Source organism: Charadrius vociferus, unplaced genomic scaffold (genome assembly GCF_000708025.1).
Source record: "Charadrius vociferus isolate BGI_N301 unplaced genomic scaffold, ASM70802v2 scaffold161, whole genome shotgun sequence".
NCBI classification, from domain to species: Eukaryota; Metazoa; Chordata; class Aves; order Charadriiformes; family Charadriidae; genus Charadrius; species Charadrius vociferus.
In genome coordinates, this window is record NW_009646928.1 from 6434813 (window position 1) to 6458119 (window position 23307).

Genomic DNA, 23307 nt, shown 5'->3' on the forward strand with positions numbered 1-23307 from the left:
TTAGGTACTGGAAGGCCGCAAAAAGGTCTCCCTGGGGACTTCTCTTCTCTAGGCTGAACAGCCCCAACTCTCTCAGCCTCTCCTCATAGGAGAGGTGCTCCAGCCCTCGGATCATCCTCGTGGCTCTCCTCTGGGCACGCTTCAACAGGCCCATGTCCTTCTTATGTTGGGGACTCCAGAGCTGGATGCAGTACTCCCGGTGGGGTCTCATGAGAGTGGAGTAGAGGGGCAGAATCACCTCTCTTGACCTGCTGGCCACAGTTCTGATGCAGCCCAGGATACGGTTGGCCTTCTGGGCTGCAATTGCACATTGCTGGCTCATGTTGAGCTTCTGGTCAATCAGCACGCCCAGGTCCTTCTCCTCAGGGCTACTCCCCAGCCATTCCCCGCCGAGCCTGTATTTGTGCTTGGGATTGCCTTGACCCAGATGTAGGACCTTGCTCTTGGCCTTGTTGAATGTCTTATCAAGGTATGAATGGGAACGTGACAGATAGTAGATACAGATTTTAAATTCCAGAAAAGTTAGCCACCCTATTCCTTAATAAATAAGACTTGCTGCACCTTTCTGGGATAAATATTTCATCAGTCATTTGGGTTGCTTTTGAATAAAGTGAATCAGAGTTTTTAATAACTTGGGTAGAGTTATTTGCTCAACCTTGTCTACAGCGTTGCTGGAAAACCTGTAATTAAAACAAGGAATTCTCCTATTAAGTCCTCAATATAACCTTTAGGAATATTGGAAAGAATGTAATGCAAACTTCATTTTAAAAATAAGATTCTTTAGGGTTAGAGTATTACTGAATATTCTTATTATCAATCAAAAGATTACTCAGGCTTATCTCTATTGTTGGCATGGATCTTCAGGAAACAGGTATTTCTGATTAAGATATCACTATCTCTTGGAGGAGCTGGAGCAAAAGATCCTGCCCCAAAACGTGTTTCTATGTTAGCCCAGTTGTTTAAATAGTGCTTTCATATATGTCAGTCTTCCACGAAATTTTCAGGATGACTGGACAGGAATTTCTTTGAAAATAAATCCGCATTTGGTTAGATCATGAAAATGTTAAATCATCTGTAAGTGTTTGCATTTCAAACTGCAGTAGAATATGGACATAACTGTTATATGATTCTCCTTAAGGTACGATTCGAACTTTGTACTGAAGCTGTCTGAAACCATTTGAGAACCACTGTAAATTATTAATGAAAGAAGGAGCTGCCAAAGAACACACGAACCAGGTTGGCCATAGAGGCAAATCCTCAGGCTTTGAAGATGGCCATTCTTGTCAGCTGAGTTATATATTTTTAATGGAAATGCAAAATTCTTTTGTGTACGGGGTCAGGAAAGTGCAGTGTCTGCCCATCTTATTTACAAGTAATATCTTTTGTAATAAAGAGATTTTGCTTCAACAAGAGATAGCATTTTCAGAAAACAGCAAATCTGTTTAGTAGGCAAGTCTGTATTTTCTGTTTCCTTTTCTTTTCCACATGTAAAAATATGTGAGCAACTACTCTGAAATTTAAATATGTTTTTATTCTTATAAAATACACATTCACAACATGATTCAGGTTTGGAATTGGTTTTCAAACCTTTGAAAGATAATGAGTGTTTATTTTTAATTTAAAATTAATTAAATAATTCAATCATATAATTTATTTTGTCTAAACTTATAAACTCTGGATCCAGACTCTGGCTCAGGACTATCTTGGGTTTCTTCTTTGTCACTTATTTCAGTCAAAATGCTACATTCTACACAGCCATAGATGAAAGAGCAATGATATAAGATAGGTGATTTTACTCAGAAAATTTTGCAATACTTTTAAACAAAGTATATTCTATATTGGCTCACTGTTAAAAGTTCTAAAGACTGTCACAAAATTATAACCATGTGATGAAACTACTGATAGACAAGAAGTAATCTTGAAAACGTGTATTCCACTCTAACACAGAGCTTTGTTTCTATTTCTTCTGAAGTTTTAAACAGTTACGGAGATATGACACATTTACAGCAAGCAAACTTAGCACATAGGTCAAGTCAGCCCTAGAGGCAAGTACATGTTGCTGTTTATGATGTACTAAATCTAAGAAAGTGAACACGTTTGGAGCCTTTTCGATGATTAATGATCCTTGCCTTTTGCAATTAGAACAATGCTACAGAGCTGGAGGAGAATGGTATATTTTTATTTTCTCCTTCCAGTAAGAATAAGGTATTTCCTTTCCAAAAGAGGAGCAGCACAGGAGCGGCAGCAGAAATACAGCCAGATGTATTGCAAATGTTTCACTTACTGTAGAAAGAATATGCAAAAAAGTATAGGCATACACCATTTTGAAAGAACAAGCAAAATAGGCACTTATGTGAAGATGCTTTCTGCCTATATCCAGGAAACATACGGAGTATGAGATGAGGAATGGATTCCTTTTAGAATAACATTTGCCACACCTCCTTGCAAGCAAAGTATGCTCTTCCATAACTGAAACCTTTTACTTCAATGAGCAGAATAAGGAGACCAATGACCTGGAGCTCTTTTATGAAGGTCTGTCCAGTAAAACACTATATATAGGTCTGATTATTGAGGAGTAAAGGTCAGGCTTTGAACTACCTTCTGGCTTTTCTCCCAAAGCTAAAAATACAACCTATCCCAAGTGACAGAAAAGATTTTCAATCGTGATACTCATTTATCTCTTCTAAGCCTGTGATATTTTCTTCAAATCAATAAATCTATATTTAGTATCCTAACAGTAGAGAACGAAATGTGTGTTTACTGCAAAATAGTTGCATTTAAATGCTTAACTAAAAGTGGCAATCGGATACGTTCAAACTAGCATAAAGATAATACATATACAGAAGCATGAGCCTATTTCTGTGCAGAACAACCTTACTAGCTTCACTTAGCATTGCAGGTAATTTAGGATATGACGCTATGACTCTAATGACACATAGATACTGTTACAGTTCTTGAAAATTTTCCAATATATGAGATAGCTAAGAGTTAATGACTCTCTATCCCTAGCCAGCAACTGCTGCTAGAGATATTCCTAGTGTATAATGTAAAATACAAAGGAAATATCATTTTTTTTAAATTTAGCAGCACTGTTTGTGACAAATTAGTTAATAATTTAGACTACAGCAGTTCTCACGTACTGTATTATCCACTTGTTAACAGATTATTTTTCTAAATATCTATATATTCCATAGTTATGATTATCTGACTGAGAAATCATTTATGGACTAAACAGAGCACTTCAAAGATTCATAACTAGTAATTTAAAATATACTATTATGCAAAAAAGAAATCTAAAAAATCTGCAGTAGTTCTCCATATTCCAAAATTTCTAAACATACCTACTTTAGAGACCCCGCAAATCGGGAGCTTCATACCATGGTATCTTACAGTTCCACAGATTGAGAGTTCACTCTAAGTTTCTAGAAGGAAATGTACAATTCCTTGCTGTGTGTCAGGGGAATTAATCTTTACCTAGTCTGTGTTAGGAGTAGCTCACTTCTCTTTCTTCCATTCTAAATGGTGCCGTGGCTTTAGTTACTCTTACGCTGCCATTTGTAGAAAGGTAACCTGTGGATCTAGAAAGGCTGCCCTTCTAATTATATAGAACATGTAGCTTCTAAATAACAGCAGACTTTCCACAGCATTCCCAAAGACGGTAGATGTGCAAAGAACTTTCTTCTCAATTGTTTGATTCTTTTCATTTTTTTTAGTCAAATTGTTGCAGCAAAAAAGAATACTCCAGTCTGAACAGCAGTGACATTGCGTAATGCAATGCAGATACATTTAATCATCATTGACACACTGATGAGGAGGTAGATGGAAATAACCATTGACTTGCTATTAATACCATAGCAAAGGATAAAAATAATCCCTTGAGATAATAAAAAGTTTTGGAAAGGATGGGAAAGCTGACTGAAAAGCATATTTTAGAAAGTAATTCAGTTGCAACAGGAACATTAAAGTTCAAAGAACTTCAATGCCATCAAGTCCCATCTGCTTCTATTGCAAAGAATCACACCAAATAATTTGCTTACTAAACTTACTAAGTTCCAACTTAGACAAAATGAGATTTTTTTACCAACTGCTTGAAAGGCTGTTTCAGAACTTGATTACTTTAATGATTATGTACCTTTATCTAATTTCCATCTGAGGTGTGTAACTGAGCCATTAATAACCATTTCTTCCACTGCTGGTGTTGACTTTGGATCAAATATTTCTCAGCTCATTCCCTTGTGTTTCCATACGGGACTTGTCTGCCCCCTTAACCTTCCCTTTGTAAGGCTACTTATCAGTTTTTCTTAGCAAGATAAGCCTGTCATTCTCTTGGCTACCCTTCTCTGCACCTATGCTGATTTCAGTTTAATTTTCTTGAATTGAGTGTTCACAGTGGTACTTAGTGTTTCAGATGAAACGTCAACAGTAAAGTGTCTTGTAAAGTGCCTTCATATGAACCTTATGAAATGCATTTCAGGATCTCTTTTGTCTTTTACAGAGTTTGTTTCCTAGTTAGCTGCTAGATTTGAGTATCACCATCATCAGTTTATGTTGAAATATATTATTCAGTCCGGAGGACCTGAGCAAAACTACTTTATGGATCTAAAAGCTGTTCCAAGGTCACAAAATCCACTTCCAAACACCACTCATTCCATGGGTTAGTATTGCACCAGTATACATTGGTGAATAGTTCTCCAGTGCCATTTAGATACCTATCTGAGGTTTTAGCAATCATAGCACCCCTCTTTACACTGTCATATCTATTTCATTGATCAATGCAGGAAGCTTCATAAATGTAGATAAGGTATTTTCCAGACATTTTGTAATTAGCATTGCAAGATGAGCTATCATAATTGCTTGCCTGACAGTAGTTTCTCATAATTTATAATGTCTTGATATATAATGCATATCGTGTAATGCATTTCAACCAATCTGTAACTATCACAGTCAGTCATCTTAGAACAGTGTCACAGTATGAGCTGCTTCTAAGTCTATAGTAAGTGTTCCGTTTCAAAAATTTGTTGTATTACTGTAGGTAGCATTGTTTTACAACCAGGCCTGCATAAACCCTACAGGATTTCAGCGAATAACTTGTTTATCCCTGGCAGGTTTCAGTCGTTAAAGGCTAGGCATCAATGAAAGCAATCAAAGATTAATTCAGAATATACACTTTTCTCCTCTCAGTGGAACATGACGGACGTCAACAACTTTATTACAAAATGAAAGTTTTACACTTGTCTAGAAAGCAGTCAAGTTCAGGTTTTTAGCTGAAACTTTCTGACAGCTGTTAACATTATCATTTTAGGAATAGTCAGCGCTGCCTTGGCCAAATCAAAGGTAATCATATTGTAGGCACAATTGATACACACAGCTGAGGCAAAATTTAAGCTGGAGCTTTCTATTGCTTGATACTGCCAAAGAAATGCCCAGTGCTGGCAAAAGAATTGACCCTCTATAATCTATTTAATAAGGTAACTATGACTGTTTCTGAAAATCTGTAACCATAAACAGCTTGTCATTGATGCTGAAAGAATAAGTGGTGTCCTCAGTCTGCTTCAAGTGCTTGCTCTTGACCCCATGTTACCCCCTTACACAACGGGATGTGTGTCTCTCTAGTGATCTGGAATAGGGAGAATTGAGTTAATATTAGCCAGCCAAAAACCAGTTTAATTTTAGTTCATCTGTATTTGCACAAAGGAAGGGGTTGCAGAGAGTGGAAATTAGCAGTCCAAGACAGGCCAGGACCGCTTCTGTTTGCAGAAACATTGGCTTACGCTGATGCAAAGCTTCTGCAAAATTTAGCCTTTAGTTGCACTGCTTCAAACTGCTGTTCATGTGGACTGTGACTGCTCTTTGAAATTGTTAACCCTGTAAACTAGACCAAAAAAAATTATTTATGGAAAATCTCTTAGTAATTAAGAAACTTCTGAAGATGAGAAACTGTATTTACTACCAGCAGTTTCTAACCAAGTACTCACATATAACAATTGTAATTACAGTACGTAATACTTTAAAAGTTTTTTACGTATCATTTACAAAAACCTCTCAAATGTGCAGAGCTTACACATTTCACCAAATGTAATTCCTTTCCTGTCAAATATTGTATAAATATGACATAAAGAATTCTCTTATACCAACCATCAGAAAGAGCAAGCGGTACACATTTCTTCGCTGCAAGAATAATTTATGTTCTGAGAAGCAGCAGCCTGAAGAACTCAGTACTTACTTTCCTAGCCCAAAGGAAACACAGTCAGTCAAACACTCTCATGCTGCATCTCCCTCAAAAATGTACAATTTTTTTCTTATTACTAGAACTGCTGGGGACAGAAAACCCATTGCAGTCAGGACTGTGAAAGTTTGGAATGTAGCCTTATTCTGGGGGAAAAAAAAAAAAAAAGAAGCCGGAAAACTTATACTTTATTCCTCAAAATTTTCAGCAGGCTATTCAAACCTCTTTCCTTGCATTTTAATGGCTTTTTATGGTGCATTCTATTGTATTTTGTGTATGCCCCTCTTTCTTATGAGCACAAGAATTCTCATTATGGACTTACAGTACTCACCTGTCATCAGAGAAAAACAGCTTTATGTTTGATCTAGAAGAGATCTGGAAGGGAAATTTCCCTCACTGAAATTGACTGGGCCAGGGTGTTCTAGAGATGTAACTCTAAATAATTACAGTGAGTCTTAGCTGCCTAGTTATCAAAATAGTTCTATGAATCTGAGCTTTATTTGAGAAGAACAGTTACAATTGTTGTAACTTGTTTCTCCAAAATTTTTTTCATATCTTTTTATTCTGCACAATTCAACCTACTTTCAATTTTTGACACCTTTTCAAGGTGACAACATACTGGTAAAAAAAATATGGGATTGATCAAACTTCCAAATGTTTGCTGCTTTCTTTAAAATCTCTCAAACTTGCACTGAAACTAAAGAAATCTGTACAGCTTTTACATGAAGTCACAAATTATTTCAACCCAAGATGCCTCTGGTTCACATACAGGCTCATACATTTGTTAGTGAATTTGATAACTGAGTATTCCTACGCTTTGTCAGTATATATGAATGGCTCGTGCATACAGGCAACCTGAAGTTTCTCTCCTCCCTCTTTCACTGTCACCAGTCTGCCTACTCCTGAATGTCTGCAATTTGTACTGGCTGACCTTGAGTCCTGGTTTCATCCATCTGTATCTAGAATGTTCCCTGCACTTTTAAATGTATCAGAGGAGACAAGCAGGATATCTAAGAGTGGCCCTGGAGTTTTGCAATACAAACCTGAAGTCAAAACATATTTTAAAGAAAGAAAAATGACACTGGATGGAAAAAATACAAATCTAGTCTAAAGTGTGGTGGCTGTAACATGAGATAAAACTGTTAGCTATGGGTTAAAAGGCTTGATGAAAAAAATAAATCCTTACAGTCTCAGTTTGTGCATGTCTGCATGTCAGTCTTACAAACAAACATCTCTCAGCCCTGCAGCATCAGTTTCAGCAGCGGCTCCCTCAATCATCAGTTTTTCCCTGAAAATTCCCACCAACCTAGCACCTTGTCAGGTTTAGCTGGTGTAGCAATTGTAGCCATGGGGTTTCTCATTTTGCTCTACAGAGTAGTTCTGAGCACTGAAATAAATCACGGTGATAAGATGCAGGCTGCTGCTCTTCAGTAGCTTCTCATTGATGGACCTGCTCCAGCATTAGAGAAAAGGTTAAACAGTCAGAAAAAAGTTAAAGAAACATCTTTCTCCCAACTATGTGGCCTGGGTTATTTTGAGGTTTTGGCAGGAAAATAATTCATTTCCATTCCACACAGTAAATTACTATACTTCATATTAAAACAAAACAAAAAAAAATCTTTGCAGTTTCAATGACTTTCAGTGATTTTATTCTTTCTTGCACAATATCCACTCTGTTTATTTTGAAATAAGACTTAATATATTTTAGTTGGGTTAGCTATTTTTCATTATCCTTCATTTGACAAGAAAACAAATGCTCTTACCCTGGTTTTGTACAACATTTAAATAAAATAAAGTCCATTTACATTAATTTTCTTGTGGCAAACTACTGTATTCATTTTTTCAGTATTGTGCTGCATTTTGTAAGTCTGTTTCCCCCAAGCATCTCTAAAATTGCACGCTGTTGAAAATTTTTTTAGTTTTATTTGAAGATGTTATAACCAACAGTCTGTAAACTGAATTAAGTAATTTTATGGTTAATAGAACCTTATTACAATAGCCTTTTTAACACCAATATATATTAAAGGAGGTCTAGTGAAAATGTGGCATCTAATTTGTTGAGTATGTGTTTTCACTGAAGCAGTAGAGTAATAGGCAGGAACAGCTATAAACACATAGTAGTTTGGTGTCTAATTTTCTTCAACTTCTGTAGGAAAATCGTTGAGCCTGAGATACCTAATTGCCATTTCTGACATTTAATTCCCTCTCTAATATGCCTTTGGGGTCGTATTTGGATACCAGAGTAGGTGTGAAGGGGGACAGAGACAGGCAGATGTTAAATGGGATTTCCTTCTGTCATTCAGCACCAATGGTTTCTGAGTAATTATATGGACAGCCTAAAAGGATTATAAATTCCATTTAATTTACTAACACTACTAGAGTAGGGTTTTTTAAACTCTTCTCATGTTGTTCTCTTTCTGTACAGGCTTTTACAGTTAATGAATATGTAAACTGAGTCAGATATATTTCATAAAATATACAAAGCATTTTTAAAACACAGCAGCTACCAGATGCAAGCAGCTAATCATGCTGGCATTAACAATCTTTACTGTTGAAAAAAAATAAATGCTGTCTGGCTACACTTCATCCATGATCAGTACTTTAGGAGCCAAAGGTGATTGCTTTGGTGAAAGCTATTCGTATATTTTAACCGTATTACAAAACTAATATTTAGCGAGTAGTTATTACTTCCTCAAATATTGTAAGCAAAACCAGCTAACACAAACATATAGCTACAGAAAAGCATTCCTTGGAAAGTAATTCCTGTATGTACACAACTGAACAGAAAAGATCATTATACATGCCATATGAAATCATTGTGTAATGCACGGGAGTTACTGCAAGTAACAACAGCTCAGGTTGGATTTGTAGACAGATCAGTGAACAGTGAATCTTTTTCCACATAAAACTACATTTTTCCTTTACTCCTAGTACACTAGGAGCTGTTAACATTCAGGCCCTAATCAGGACACTCAGTCAGGGCACTCAGTCTTCACAGACTAAGTGATATGATGGGTAGAAAGCAATGTAGTTTGTCCCTTGATCTATGGAAGCCAAAGCATTGGTAAGGAGGTAGGACAAGCTACTGCATGTCTGGGTCTCACTCCAAAATGCAGGATTAGGTTGCAATCAAGATAAGTATCTGCCTAGGAAGGAAGTGGTAATACCAAATACATTTTAGAAGTATTTTCGAGTCAAGTTCTGATATGACTTAAATGTCTAGAGTTCAAGGAGAGAAGCCAAATCGCACGTTCTAGTTTATGCTGTAGTTAACGAGAGACAGATCTACCCTAAGTTATGGTGAGCCTGCACCATGTCCCACATTGCATGAGAAGGGCTGCTGTGGAGCACCCCAACCACTGAAGCACCACAAGGCTGGCAGGCAACTCCTCTTCCATGCCAGTATCTTTTGAAGGAAATCTGGTCGGCTGCAAGCTTCCTGAGAGAAGCAGAAAGCAGGTGCATATATACTCATGTTTCTGTTGCTAAGCACTCAGCATAGCTAATATAAGTCATGACTGTTTGTTTCTGACATTTTAAATAATTACCTGATACATGAAGCAATGCCAAAATCATCCAACATAAGTATTTTGATAAGAAGAATGTAGAGCACTTCTATATTCCTGAGTAAAATGACTCAGTACACAAAAAAAAATTGCTGGTTTATCAACAACCAGAACAGTAGACTTTCTTGTTATTGTATAAAACAGAAAGACAAAATAATAGCGGAGTCAAGTGGGACAGAATCCTAAAAGTGAATACAATTGTGGTTGGAAGCACTCTCACAAACGACGTGTTGTGACTTTTACCAAACCATATTTTCCCATATCTGTCTGCTGTTAAACACAGAGGAGCTGTAAGCAGCTGGAAACAAAATATCTACTGACCAGTCAAGCAGATTATTCTTAGCTATCACAATAATATTTAAAAAATACCCAACAAACAGTTACTAGTGTAAGCAGGAAAAAACATTCATGTTTTCACAGTCTGAATTCCTTCCCATTTCCAAACAAGACTGCTAAATGGCACAAAGAGCTGCTGAAGGGTTAAACAGAACTAAATGATGGCAACATACAGTCACTTATGCTTATGTATATTCAGTTCAAACCATCTGCTGTTCATATGTGAAAGCTGCTAAATAAGATATTGCATCACAGCAGAAATTCTTGGGGGCAGGATATTGACTGTTCAAGACCAACCCGTTAGAAGAGGGTCAAGCTGTGTAACAAATAAGGAAAAAATATTCCACAGCATATTTAAGAGTTTAAGACAACAGAGAGATAGAAGAGCAGTCAGAGGATTTTACCAGCTAACTACCAGTCACTGAAATGTCATTACTCAATTGCAATGAGGTGTTCAGGCAAACTCTCCATAGCTATCTACACCATTCATGAAAATACCACTTCCAATTAATTTCTAAGTTTCAAACACCATAGTATGAGCTGTTTCCACTGAGATGATATTTTTTAACTTTCAAAAATTATTTGTAGAGGTAGTAGGGTTGTAATTTTAAAGCTTTTGCTGGTATGTTGTACTTTTTACTGGCATATATAGGATTTTCAGAGGCTAAGTGCTCTTATTAGTTCTATGAATATTTTGTTTCCTAGCATGTTTCCAACTTTTCTGGGAGAAGGCCCAATATATACTTTCGTTCTAAAATTTTCCCTCCAGTCAAGATTTAGGACTTAGTCTGACAACTGGAGAACTATCAAGAACTATCAAGAACTGTTTCTAACTCCATCTCATCTAACAGATGAGAAAACTTATTAGCCAAGATAATTTTAATTTCTTTGCTCAACAGCAGGGAAAAGATTGGAGGACAAGGTAGATTGCCTGTGCCACCATTGTTGCTTTTCAGTAGTATGACCAGTTTTCTCACATTGGCAGAAAGCACAGATGTTATGCTGTCCCATAGGGGATATTTTGTCTGTGTAAGAGGCAAAATTTCAATGCATCTTGACTGTGTAGAAGAGACTCCTTGTGTTTCCTGAGGGTGTAAAAAGTATGAATAAAGCTGAATATTTCTGGCAGATGAGAGCTGCAAAGCAAAAATAATAAATAATATATTAAATAGTACTGAACAACATAAAACAGCCCTGTGTGATTCAGAAAAGGAATGTAGACAGTTATTCACATTTTGTATTTTACTGCATGACAATCACAGACGGGAAGTATTCTGCTCTAATGCAGACAAAAAAGTATGAAGAGCTCAGGACTAGAAGGAATTGAATGTTTACTATGAAAACATAAATTTGTCCTTCTCTGCATGAAGTACCATGTCAGCTTTCACAAAATTAGGTATCTGCCTTAGCCATTTCAAGGGTACATTTTAGTTTTACACCCACAGCATTCTAAGGAACTAGAAAGAACTCTTCCTCTGCCACGTGAAAAGAAATATGCATCAGATGATACAAGTCCAAAGCATTCTAGCTGCAAATTGGAACAGGGCCTGTACACTGGACTGAAGCTCTGACAATAACACTTTATTTGTAACTGAAAAACAGTGATACAGAATCTTCATGTGGGTGGGTAATATAGGCAACAACAAAAGAAAAAAAAAACAACTTGTGAATTTTGCTCCAGGGAACAGGATAGGATTAGTGAGATGGATAGAGTGTAAAAGCCCTTCACTGAAGTATTGTATTCCAACCTTCATTTCTCCACCTTCTAAAGTATTGCATCAAGACATAGCCCATTTCTGCAGGGACACAGCCGAAGATCACAGTCTAGCAAAAAATTGGTCCTAAAGTGTCACATACTATTCTCAGCATTTCTGAACTGCAACAGCACTGTATATCAGAGTTATAGGGCTCCTAGATCAGAACTGGATGTATATAAATTCTTTATCAAATAATATGGTATTAATTAAATACACAATTTCACTAGTAAATTATTGCCAGAGATGCTACAGAACGCTGTATATGTGACCTCCGTTACAAAATGTATACATTCCAGTTTACGAATACTTAATTATAAAATAATCCATAATATACTAAATCAATCATGTATACAAATCTCATTGATAGTAACTTATAAATTATTAGGAAAATTAATCTCTGCTATATTTTTATAAGTTATTTATAAATATTCCCTTTATTTAAATTTTTAATAGTTTTCAAAATTTGAATGGACAGTATATGCATGTAGTTACTTGAGACTGCATACATTAATTTAGACTGTGCAAGCAATACAGCTCCATATTTTCTAATTTATAGATTTCTAATACTAGTCTTTGGCTTATGTCATCTGTTTTTACCAACTTCAATATTTTATGGTATCCTTTCCACTGCAAGTGTATTCCAACAGTGTAGTCCACATAGAAAATAAATGGAAATAAAGAAGATTTCCCCCCCCCCCAAGATCAGTATAGCTTCAGCCTACTCTGTTGGCAGCATATAATGGTCTTGGTCTTCTGACATACTTTGACTTCAAATGTTACATACCACTATCTTTACAAGACAGAAATACACACTCCCATCAAGTCAGGTAGACAGGTGAAAAAAATTAAGCTTTCTTGCATGCCAGTATGTGAGCTTATGCTACTCAGGGGCTTGCATAGTTCTGCTGCTCAAGGCCTCCTGCTTCAGGAAGGCATTACATGCAGAATTCAACTGTAGTTCCACATCTGTAATATCACTGACGCGCGCAGGGTTTTAATCTTTGTCAAAGCTTAGCATACACTAGTGCTTCAGATATCACTTGTGGTGGGTACAAATTAAAACAAGACACATATTTTATACTGTAACAAAACAGAGAGTAACATGAACTCAGCTTTCTATACTATCATTAACATCACCAAATGACAGAACTCGTTAAAACTAAAATCTTCCATCTGAGGGCAACGTATAGAGATTTAATTTTATAGAATAAAATTCACTCACTGAAGACCCGGCCAATCGACTACAGCCTGAAGTCCTCTAAACAAAGTGAAACCTTTATGCTTCAGATCACTACCGCAAAAAATAGCGGGCAGAAAAAAAACAGACACATCACTAGCATTAAAGACAAGACAAGCATCCTCTCTCCCTGCCAGGCTTCAACAGCAGTTTTCATCTCTCTTCATGATGAGCATTCTTTGTAAACTGCTATCTGCTCAACACCTACCACTCTGCTCTTCCTGAAACAGGAAAGCGTGCTCCAGTAAGGATGCTTTCCTGAACATTGTGACAGGATTTAGTTACAGACACTTTTCCCTGCAGAGGATTACATTTTTTTATATGTCTTGAGTCTTACAAGACTTATATAAATGCTTTACACAAAAATAAACAAGCTTGGTTTCAATGACTTGAGTAAGACTTAGATTTCACCTCAAAAGTCTAAGCAGCTTATGCAGGACACTGTTAAATGTGGTCTTTACTATGAAAAATAACCCAGCTTCTAAAATGACCTTCATATTCTTCTGAAGTGTGATAACTCTGAGGTGGCAAAAGCAGAGCCATTCAGCTGGGACTTCACTAGACCTGTTTAAGAGGATCTCAGGGTCCATCTAGAAAGTCATTATAGTTTGAATGTGAAAAAATTGCCTCCAATTTGCCTTCTGTGTGTATGAAATTCATCCCTGTCCAGCTGCTCCAAACAGACATCTGATGGTAGGTATCTATACAAAGATGAATATGATTTCTACTGTTATGGCTGAGAGAACAATTTCCTTCTACCTAATAGTGGTGTTTGGGCCCTGAGCAGAGAAAGTGAAAAGGAAAATTGGGCAAGAGGTAATTAAAGACCTCTAATATAAAGCATTGGAACACAACAACTGTATAAAATAATCTAATGTGCTGATGATTAAAAACTTCCAATTAAACAAGAAAATTATTATTTTAAAATACAATTTAACAACAAGTGAACACCCCAAGTGCCTAAGTAAGGATTTTACTACATGCTTTCTAACATCTTAAAGGAAGCCTCATGAGCAAGTAATATGCTTTTCAGATTCTTTAGGGAGGAACAATCATGAAGGCATTGCTATGGTCTATTGTATCATCCCCCAAATCCTTCTTTAATGGGAGTTTAAACAAGGGGGAAAAAAAAGCTACAAAATTCTTCATTAAAGTAACATTAATTTGCAATAGCAAATTCCAGCAAAGCATAGAAATCGAGTTAGGCACGTTAGCATGCTAACATGACTCATGGACAGATTAACAGAATATATTCCTAGTGGGATCTGAACCGACTTTTTATTTTTCAGGCACACTTTAATATTGATTAATGCTTACCTTGTATTAGGCAATAAGCTTTGGCAGGGAAGAGAAAGGAATTTTTCTTTCACACTGTCTTTCACAGACATCTCAATCTGGAATGCTTGCTAGACTTCCCTTTGAGCCTGAAAGGTGCTGGCTTGCAGGACATGTAGTGTTCCTACTCTTTTTCCTCATGTCAGATTAATTTCTGCTTCCATCCCCCTCTTCAGTTCCCTTGACACTTACGGTTTAGTGAGGTTAGCCTCTCTGCTTTTCTTGGGTGTCAAATGGCAACACAGGGCTGAGAGGGAGTTTCAGAAGTCCGTTGCAGTAATAGCACAAGATTAGCCAGAACACACAACAAACCTGAATGCGGGAACAATAATATTGCACAACTTCAAAAGTACACAGACAAAGTGCATTCTCCAAAGTGAAAATAATTTGTTCCTTTCAAAGGATATATATACTCATTCTAGAGTCATACTGCAGTTGAGTTCTGTCTTTCTGACTTCAGAGTTGCCCAAGGAAAGGGAACAGCCTGAGAAATTTACAGTGAGAGAATTTTCACCCCCACCAAAACTGTTTCCCTAATTGAGGGATGTGAATTTGGATGCATTATTTCCAACTGTAGAGCACAGGTACAAGCTATTAAAATCAGTATTTTGCAGCTAGTCTCGGGTATGCAAACTTAATAAACCTGAAAGAGGCCCAAAAGCACAGTGCAACTCTGGAATAGTGTCTGTGTAAAGCAATCTAATTTAAAGCTTTTTGAAGAGGAGAAAATGGAAAAATTTTATTGTCAATAAAGAAATTCCAAATTGATATTTTCTCATTAAGAAACAATGAAAAAAAAATCTTTAGATTTATACCAAATCAAGATAGATGGAATTATTTTTGTTTTCTCTGTTTGGACGTTTGGTAGGTTTGGGGTTTTTTTGAAATATTTCTACAGTACTTTGCGTATTCTAAGAATTACTCACTTATAAGGTATCATGGGAGATGCAGCATGGCCAGAGAATCCAGCAAATACAAGAAGGGTATACTATAAATGAACTACAGCTTAAACCTGGCACTGAAGCAGTTTAGTATTTCCCATTTGAAAGATTAGGTTTTCACAAAATCCCATTTATATTTGTCATTTTCATTGTGTCCTTTGTCCAAGAAAAAGTCAAAATTTCTCCCCAGATAACTTTATGAAAATTGGACATTAGTCAAAACTCTCACAGAAAAGTATTCTGTAACAATTTTTCAACCAGTCCTTAGCTCAATTTGGAATCACAAAAGTGAGATACAAAGCAATCGTGAAATCGATTTTGAAAATGCACAGCATGTGTATGAAATCCTCTCTCACATTCACACAGACCAATAGCAACTCATTCAAGATCTGTGTTAGTGAAAAGAAAATCAAGCTCATCTTTTGGACACTGGAATTAATTTCAAAAGACCTTGAATGGAATTAAATTTTCTGTCTCACAGACAGGAACAGACTTGATTTGATATCTTTTTGCCCAGGGGGACAAAGCCTGATTTGTTTCAGAGTTAAGGGAGCACTGCAGTTTCCTCATACCCAGATTTCTATGGATATATGGAATGTCCTGTAAAGATAAGCAAAGTGTTCGGAGTAAGCACATAGAGCTGTATGCTGAAATTCAGGTACTCTGCTGATCAACGTGATGCAATGACATTCTGGGTGAGTATAGCCATGATGCTGACTCAGAGAGTGTGCCTCACAGGGCTGTGGTGCTGCAACAAAAAGGTGGAGGGCTTCAGCTTCCTTTCTCTTTCTCTCTCAAAGTCAATGCTGATGTAAGCAGAAATATGAGGAGAGAACTCCCAACAAGAAGTTTTTCAAAAGCAGAAAAAAGCCAGGGCAGGAGTTCAGATTTGGCTTCAAATTACATGTTTGTACAGATGGATTTTTTTTTCCTAAATATTTTTTTCCAAGTTTTAGTTAATTTCTCTTACACACAAGGGGCTTAGTAAATATTTCAGTTCTTCCACTGTCATTTCAGACATCTGCACAAAGCATAAGATTTTAACTGCGATGTCTAAACAATATAAAGATAAATAAAGTAATATGCAAACTACACATTACTGACAATATTCTGCAGGACACTTAAGTCAATGGGACTTCTCACAAAGTAAAAAATTGTCATCTACTTAAGTGTCTAGTTGAATCCCAGCCAATGGGCTTCATTATACTCTTTATGGGTTTTATCATTTTGACCTTTACTGCACAGTAAATTTTGCCCTTCTTGTGGTATTTATAACATGTTTTATGCCATACTTGCAAAGGAGATTACCACAGATTTATCTACTGCAATTAGAAAAGGATGAGCTTATAGTGGACTGTAGTGGTTGCACTTCATGGAAAAATGCATATTGTATATATTTAAAAATCATTATCTTTATATAAATAGATCATTTTAAAATTTGTGGTATTGTCAGAATTTACATGAATAGAATGTAATTTATATATTTTAATTTCTTGAAGTAAAGGTGTCTCAATCAGCACATAAAATCTGTAAGACTCATTAAGTCCTTCACAAAAATAATATCATCTCAGGCATTTAAGGAAATAAAAGTGGAGTTTTAGGTCTGATCATTCATTTTCCCATCTACCAAACTTAAATGTTACAATGAAGCTACAGTGTTTTGAGTGTTATTTTCTGCACTTGTGTTTCTCCTTACTATTTTACTATTCTTAATTTTTTTCAACTGCTCAGTCCTTCATATCATAAATGAATTATTCACAAAACCATATAGGGTATTTAACTATTGCCTATTAGGACCAGTTTCCCTAAGATGCATCTATAACCTTTAAAAGAAGAAAACTCAGGATACTCGAAGTTAAGTTTCATTTCCAGTCCCTTGCCAGAAACGCCCACTTGTCTTATTTTCTTGAATAACTTACTGATCCTGTGCAAAATTCCTGTAGTTATAGCTTTGGAAGAAAATAGTCAATATAAAAATTCAAGATGAATAATTGAGCAGTAAACAATACAGTTTTACAATAAAAGGTGTCAGACAATCTTGACCATTGATTACGATGTTTCATGTATAGAACACATGGTTTTATAGACATGCATGCATGTGTGTGTTACATGTATTTTTGGATTGTATAAGTTCAAGGGGACTGTACAGCTAAGACACCAAAGCACTTAAAATTTCCAGCCACCAAATTACATGAATAAACTAGCTACACATTAGTCACACATCCATACTTTTTATGAAGTTCCATAGAAGCAACAGATCTAAAATGAGATGCTGGAATAATGCTAGTACGAAGTATGTTAGTCAGTTACTGAGGGTCATCAATTTAGCAAGCTGAAAGATAATCAATGCCTAGAGTTATTAAACTTCAAAATCAAGAAGTACTGAATGCAGCAAATAGACTATTAGGGGAGAAATATGCTTTGACTTATATTTGACAGGGTTCTGCTAAAGGATATTTCCAAGACTCTTGATTATTAGCCGGGATTTCATTTCAATTCAGCCCATACAAACAGAGCAAAATTATAAGCAGAGTTCATTTCCCATATAGATACCTAAATAAATGATGAAAGTTGTCTTAAGAACCAGCACATGGAACATGCAGTTTGATAGACTGGGCTGTGGCTGTGAACACGGCATCACTTTGTATTATTAATTCCATTTTGCATCATGCCTGAAGCAGGTTATGTCTCAAACAGGTTACTGTCATGCATTTGAAAGAGATGCCGAAGAAAGGCTGATGGACTGTTATAGGAAATTGAAAGCCAAGATGGCAAATAAAAGGCCTTGAACTCAGAGACTCATTGACTAGGTTTTCTACAAAAAGGCTCCTGGGTGGGGTGAATGTGCCAGAGCCTCCCAGAGGAGCACACGAGCCAGAGCAGAGTCTTTCTCTGAGCAGCAACCACATTTTCATCTTCCAGGAAACACTAGGAAACATATTTCAGGAACAATTTTATCCATTTGCAAAAGTATTCATTTGTTTTTGCAGTGATTTTGCCTTAGAAATTCCTCTACTATGTCTATATTTCTTCCTTTCCTATGTTGTCCCCAAGGAGTAAATCAGAAGCCAAGAGTGTGAGTGTGTACTGTATAGTAACATTTGCCAAGAGATGCTAAGGGATCTACAGCCTAATAGGAGCTCTGAGGAAGCATGCATAACTGATAGAAAGGAAAAGCAGCAGGCAGAGCATCTCATGGGGGAGAGCCTGAGTCACTAGCTGTAGGGTCTGCAGTGACAGGACTTTGGAATCACCCATTTTGATGAAGTGGATTGAGCCTGGATGCATGCCCTGAACTAGATGCCACCCAGAAGCAGTTGATAAAGAGAAGCAAAATTTTATTTAGCTATTTAGTCAACAATTGTGTTCAACCTGAAAAACAAAGCTGGCAAAATAAAATCAGGCTAAGCAAGCTGGAACACAAGACTTTCAAAACCCCAGCCCTCTACGAAGTTTAGCTTTCCAATCTTCCTCTATTTAGTGTTTAGCACATGAAAATTTTATCCTGGGGTCTGTCAATGGTCTGTCTCACTAATATTATTCAGCGTTGACTTTTTTTTTCCCCCCTAGAATTTGCACTTCTTCCTAATAAAAAACTATGTTTTGCTATTAAACTGTTTAGATTTAAACAGCTTTGAAAATCCAACTCACTCCATGGAATTTCTTACCATTTTTCTAGCAACCCCCCCCCCGCCTAAAGATGTTGTAGATTGCACTTAGCCTATTTTGCCTGAAGCAAATTGGGCAAATATCTTCCATCCTGTCCATTACAAGCAGGAGGGTTACGGCACGCACACGCAGACACATGCCCACATCCACACAGACAGGAAGTCGCACGAAGTATTAAGTAAGCGTTCAGTCCTCAGTCATGTCCTCTAGGACAAGAGTCCAGCAACTTGTGGGAGGGCACCATGCCAGCCTAACAGATGGACATACATATGGGTAGTCAGGACATCATGTGAAGCCATCAAGTATGGATACTAAGGGCAGGATTCCAACCTAAGAACATGAGCTTTCTGTGAAGGTTAAGGGGATGTTAAGCTGGATTTACTTTCAAAAATAAAGAATAAATTCCACTGCCATGTCCGGTAACGGTTATGGTCTTAGTTAATCAGGTGGAGTTGTTGGTAGCTAAAAAGAGCTTTTTTCTAACAAATTATTATCAGGTGAAGTTTTAACATTTCACAAGGGAGATTTCATCCTGACAAATAAACATGCATTATTTGCAGGGAGATGGAGTTAATGATAATGATTTTGCACTGGCAGTGCTTTGACCCTGCATCACCATCTGGCCTGTGCCTCTTCCCTAAAGGAGACAGGAAACAGCTATTTGAGCAGCGAATGCAGCCCAGATAGCCAAATGCATCCTCCAGCAACCATTACTGGGAGGGTCAGAATTGGAAACTGGCTGCCGTTTCCTACAAAGAGAGAATGAGAAGAACAGAGGCACAACAGCTCCACATATGTTGCCCTGGAGAGTACTGAGCCAGCATTGCTGATGCATCTGAGTGAAACACCGTCACGCGCATCTCACAGCTGTCTGGTGCTATGTCCACCAGCAGGAGAGAGGAAGAGGTTAGGAGTCACACCTGGTGAATTTAATTCACTGCTACACCACCATAACCCAAGGATGGGCCAAAGCCTGCTGCTGAAATGTGATCCCACCTCCTACCAAGGTCATAACATCAGAATCTGACTAGATCATGAAGGGCTTTTGAAATTTTACCAACTGACTAAGCAGAGCACGTTTTACTCCTAAGTACAGGGGAGAAGCAGCATCCTGGTTTATGGAGTACTGTGCGTTCAGAGCAAAGTTGGGCCAGGAAGCACTGAATTCCTCTTCCGATTGTTATGAGATATTCAGAAGAAATATTAGAACTTTATGAAGATGAATAGTACATAGTTTTTGTTGATTAAAAGGACTTGTCTGTTTCTCCCACTCTTAATCTAAAAATGTTAGAAGAGGGAGAACTCCTGCTTCCACTGACGGTTCATTCCAGAGGATACAGCTTGAATTATCTGCTTTCAGCTTCCAGACATTTAGGTTCTCTCTGCTATATTCAACAGCTCCTTTGTATTCAGCACTCTGCATGAAGTTAGTGATTGCAATGCAATTCACTTCTCAAACTACTTTTCACTAAACATCGAAGATTGACGTCTTTAAGATTCACACGAAAGGAATTTTCTGAAGAATTGTATTGCTCTGCTCTTTTTTATGCCCTCTCCAATTTTTCAATGTCCTTTAAGAATTAGGATGCCAGAAAATGTATACAGTAATCCAGTTTTAGTCTCCCCAGTGCTATATACACAGGGAAAGGTTGTCTTCTTATTCTACCCCTTTATACAGGCTACGCTCCCCATTCTTACATATTATCCTATTATTTCTTTCATGAGACAGTACATTCCAGGATATAGCTACCATTTTTTAGTTTCAGCCTATGTGCCTGGTTCTATAACAGTATCATCAAATTTACCATTTCAGAATGCTTTTGTTTGCATTTAATGTCCCTCTTACAGAATAATCCAAATTCTTCTATTTTGACTCATTACCATGTCATTAGCCACTTCACAACTAGTTTTTGAAGCATCCATACATTTCATAGAAGTGATTTTATATTTTCTCCAGATCTTTTCAAAATAAATGAATATTATTGTGGTCATTTCTGTGGACTTTCACTATAAACTGGCACTGAATTTTTATCCTCCATTAATGACTTTTTGGAAGCTCTCAGTCAATTTGTAAACCATGTAATGAGCTTTTTGTAAGTATAGTGCTATTACTTTATTAGAATATTGTATAGTAATCAGTAGAATACCTTACAAAGGCATATGTCTGTAATGGCTACTTGGTTGGGTTTTTATAAAAAGAATATAATCATCAAATCAGATTTCTTGTCCATTAATAAGGTCTGCATTACCATACTGAGTGACATTAATTATAATCCTGTCAGGTATTCTTTATTAAATTAATCTAACATCACAAATTTCATTATTTTGCTTAGAACTGATGTCAGGCTCACTGCCATACAGTCATTTCAACCACTATATCCCTTTTATGAATGCTGGCACAATATTAACACTGTTCCAACCTTCTGGAACTTTGCCCAGCAAGATTTGTTAAGAGGTCACATCAGAGTTGTAGACTGCTGAGTTGTAGACATAGACCTTTGATTACAATTTTTCCACATTTGCCGATGTTTTGGATCTAGCAATGACTTACCACACTTCAGAAATATTTCTTAAAGGATCCATCTGGTTGTTGCATAATTATTATTACATACTTATTAACAGTTTTGCCACAACTGTTGTTATTGGGATTTTTATTACTTTCACTATTATTGGAATTACTTTATGCTTAATGTAGTTACAGACCTACTTACTGTCCTTGGTCTTGTTCTGATGTTGTCACATTCCTCTGCCAACTTTCTATATTTAATACCTCTCTGTTTCCACAAATGTGTATTTACTTTCTCCTTTCTCCATTCACTATATGCTTGTTAATTCCTATTTGTTGCATTGAGGGGAGAACTTTGTGGAGCAGGGTAGATGGTTGGACTCGATGATCCCAAGGGTCTCTTCCAACCTAGACAATTCTATGATTCTATGATTTATTTTTGCATTCAATACAGATGGACTTGCAGCTAAGATTTTCAGTGTGTTTGAATCACTACTCTTTTGTTATCTAACATTTTCATTAAGAATTCAAATTTTTCATTCATGTATTTGTCTGATTTGTCCTCACAATTATTTCCACTTACGTTTTTCTCAACCATAGAAAATTACCCATTTAGAAGAATCATCATTTTACTGCTTGGGATTGTTGTTTGTTTGTCTGCACTGATTGCAATCAGGTCATGAAAACCACCCCTAGGGCAGTCATGAACTTCTAGTCCAGTAAGTTATTCATATTTATCAATTCTAATGAGATCTTAAATTAAAAATGTCATGTTGGGCATGGAGACTTTCCATTAGAAAACTATTTTTTTCGTTTTACAAAAATTTAATATTTTACTACTGTGTTTGACAAACTTGCAATACATAGACATCCTACCACATTTATTAATATGCATTCAAAACCCCATGATTTTGTGTTATCAAGAACTCCAGAATACCACATCTCTTTTAACTGCTTTGTTTGTCCTGGGAGGTTACATCCACTTGTTTTATGATCCCAGTAGCTTGACTACTACTATCAGCTTTCAGGATTGGCTTTCTCATTGGTGAGGGTTTCCAGATCATCATCTTTGTTATCAAGACCTCAATGATGGATATTTCATACAACTAGAAACCCTCATTTTGTGTCTGTCTGTTCTCTCCCTTCAGATACATTTTGCTGGATTACAATTAAGTACTATAATGCATACACTATGACTTTACATCCGACACTGTATATGATGACCCTTAATATTTTTTTCTACAAGTTTGGGTTTTGTATGTTTCTAACTGCTCATGATCAATTCCGTTATAAAGGATCAGGAAGGGCATGTTTCCGTGAGTATGATTTTCCAAGGGTATGACTTCCATGAGAAAGGCATCTATATTTAGCAAATGGTACTCCTTCCACTTGCAATGGAGTTGGATGCACATTGCACTTGTGAAAGTTTGCGGTAATGACAGCATTTCTCTTTTGCCTCAGGGGACCCGCTGTTGATCTGTTTTTCTATATCACCCTTTCTACTGTATGGCCATTTAATGCCATCTTCTTTTTCATATCTATTGAGAACTGTATCAGAAAAAAACCTTAAGCTCCCTGAAATGGCACAGTAGAAGTGAGAACAGAATTTGGATCACTCTGTTACTTTAGTATATTCTGGACCAATACCTTGGACAAATGAAACAAATTACTGAAATGGAGTTCTGGCTTTTTTTTTTTTTTCTTTTTTTTCTTTTCCTTCCATTCTGCTTTGTA

General features: G+C 36.7%; 1 protein-coding gene across 1 annotated transcript in view; it reads left to right on the forward strand.

Moving 5' to 3' along the window:
• The window catches only part of KCNH7 (potassium voltage-gated channel, subfamily H (eag-related), member 7), a 255356-nt gene that overhangs the window by 114666 nt on the left and 117383 nt on the right, over positions 1-23307 (forward strand). The gene's annotated exons all lie outside the window — the stretch shown is intronic.